General features: G+C 47.6%; 1 protein-coding gene across 7 annotated transcripts in view; it reads right to left on the bottom strand.

The window, feature by feature from the left end:
* Positions 1 to 2,500, bottom strand: part of nrxn1a (neurexin 1a) — a gene marked incomplete at both ends in the record, with an annotated part of 67,461 nt that overhangs the window by 1,686 nt on the left and 63,275 nt on the right. The gene's annotated exons all lie outside the window — the stretch shown is intronic.

Below are 2,500 nucleotides of genomic sequence, written 5' to 3'. Positions count from 1 at the left end.
GGAAATGGTGGTGTGATGATACTGGGATTCATCTTCCCGTTTATTTCTCTTTTGCGCCGCTCCCTTTGCAGCGTCCCGGGCACGAGGGGCTTTTGCCCGGTTTGCCTCTCGTGCTCGTGCGACGCTCCCACGGGCGCCACAGAGCAGCGAGGTGCGACACTCCACTTTTTAATCCTGCACTAGTGGACGCTTGGGCCGGACAAGATGGACCAGATTCCGAACAGAAAAATCCAGTGCTTTGATGAAGCCGAGTCGGGTCTTAGCCTAACCCGCGGTCGAAAAACACATTCATTCTAATCATATGAATTATGTGAAATAGTTATGGCGCGTCTTGCTAAATGACATTAAACGTTTACCAGCAGAAAATAAAAAATAGTTAATTATGGCTGACATTTTAGTTCATGATTAACAATAATATAATAATTTTGTCCACTTTACGCCACTATCATAATACAAGCTTTAATAGCTTAATAATAATAATAATAATAATAATAATAATAATAATAATAATAATAATAATAATGTCCACCTATTGCAGAAGAGCCGTCTAGTGACACTGAACATTACTCGTAAAAATTGGGCTACACAGTTCATACAAACTGATTGAAACACACGTATAATTATTTATCGTGACATTTCTAACACTGCTTTAAAATTGATGATTGCGGAATCAAACGATTTTATAAAAGGGTTGCGATTAGTTCGATTGGCTTTCAATTATAAGACGATTACGTTAATAAACAACCTGCCTGTCACTTTACTGTGTTTTTTAACCCCTCAAGATAGTTTTGTTTGTAATGATTTATATGTTCCTGCTTATTACAATTAAAAAAAAAACGGAACAAAAGAAAAATCAACTACTGTGTCCAAGTTATTTTGGTAAATTGCAAAATGTCGCTCGGGTATAAATGTCACTGCCAAACACATTGATTGTAGCCCTCCCCAATAAAACAGAAACATGGATACATAGAGATCTTGTCGTTTGTCGGATTCAGTGTAAAGCGGCATAAGGGATGGACAAACAGACCGAGACAGATATTATATAGAGAGAGATGAAGAGGAGGAGGAGAGCTCGTCAGGTTACCAGCTGTGGTTTTTACAGCCACTTGGGACGGATGCACTCATGCTTCTCCTCCCTCCTCTTAACCCCCACCAACCCTGCGCCCAAACTCCTCCACCTCCTCCTCCCCCTCATGCCTCCGCCTCCCCATTGTTGTTTTATTTAGCTTTCTGATCTCTCTATCTGCTCTCTCCATCGGCAGATGTTCTGCTGGAGCGTTCCGGCGTGTGGGAGTGGGGCGGCGCGCCGGAGGCTTGAACGGTGGGAATGTTGTGGAGCACCCACCCCCCCACCCACCCCCCTCACCCGACCCAGATTAATTTGGAATTCCAGCCGAGTGGCAGCCAAGTAAAGTGGAGATACGTCGCGAAACCCCTAATTTTATTTGTCAGCAACGGCTCCCGTTCAACATCCAAACCTGCACCGACCGACACCCTCCTTCCTCCCTCCCTCCTCCCCCTCTCCCATTCCATTCCAACGCGAGAGAAGAAAGGCACCCTTTCTTCTCCCTCCATCACTGCTTTTCCTCCTGTTGCCATGGAAACTCTAACTTCAGGTTGTTGGAGATGATGCGGGGCGGCAGAGGGGTGCTGATAAAACACGGAGCGCGCTGCGCTCAGCAGGGACCGGCGCATCGATTCCGCCGCTGCGGCCGAAGGGAGCGTGTGCGTGCATGTGGGAGCTCACGATGGATAGGTAGGCGGACTGACAAAGAACCCCCCCCAGCCCCACCCCCAAAAGAGGGCGATGCGAGAGAAAGAAAAGAGAGAACAAGAGAAGAGCAGATGACGGGGAGGACTTCAAAGTGAGCTGCGGCTTGTCTTTACTTTGGCGGCACTGCAATGTGCTCCTGAATATTTATGAGCTACTGTTAAAACTTAAAACATCCAGAGAGGCGACCGTGCATGTCCCCCTGTGTGTGACGTGCACGCGTCTGTGTGTGTGTGTGTGTGTGTGTGTGTGAGAGAGCCAGTTTGTTTTAGCCACGCCGGGGAATCAACGGCAGCGCTAAATTAAAATTGGATTGTGATGCATTGCAGTAGTCGTTACTAACCAATGGAATAAAAAGGACAGAGAGGAGAGAGAGAGATAGCGAGTGAGAAGGGGGGGGGGGGGGGGGGGGGGTCTTGAGAAAGGCCACCGCCGGAATGGAATTGAGTCAAAATGGAATCAACGTTTTTTTTTTTTGTTCTTTTTTTTAATCTTCAGTCGCAGCTCGCCCGGAACGCTTTGGGCGACAATTCCAACTGGCTTCACGCAGGTCCTCAGTCCCCCTGCTGGAAGCATCACCGTGCCAGGCTATACTCTAGAAGAACCGCCACCCTGCCTCCATCGCACAAAACACTGCTAAAAAATAAAGGGGCACTCATAACTTTGGCTGCCTGACTACCCCCGCCTCTGGTTTCCAATAAATTCTGCCCTGATGCCCCCGTCAGAATC

The sequence above is a fragment of the Zeus faber genome, assembly GCF_960531495.2.
Source record: "Zeus faber genome assembly, chromosome: 20".
Lineage (NCBI taxonomy): Eukaryota > Metazoa > Chordata > Actinopteri > Zeiformes > Zeidae > Zeus > Zeus faber.
Note: the sequence above shows the minus strand (reverse complement) of the source record. Positions and strands in the feature narration are given on the sequence as shown.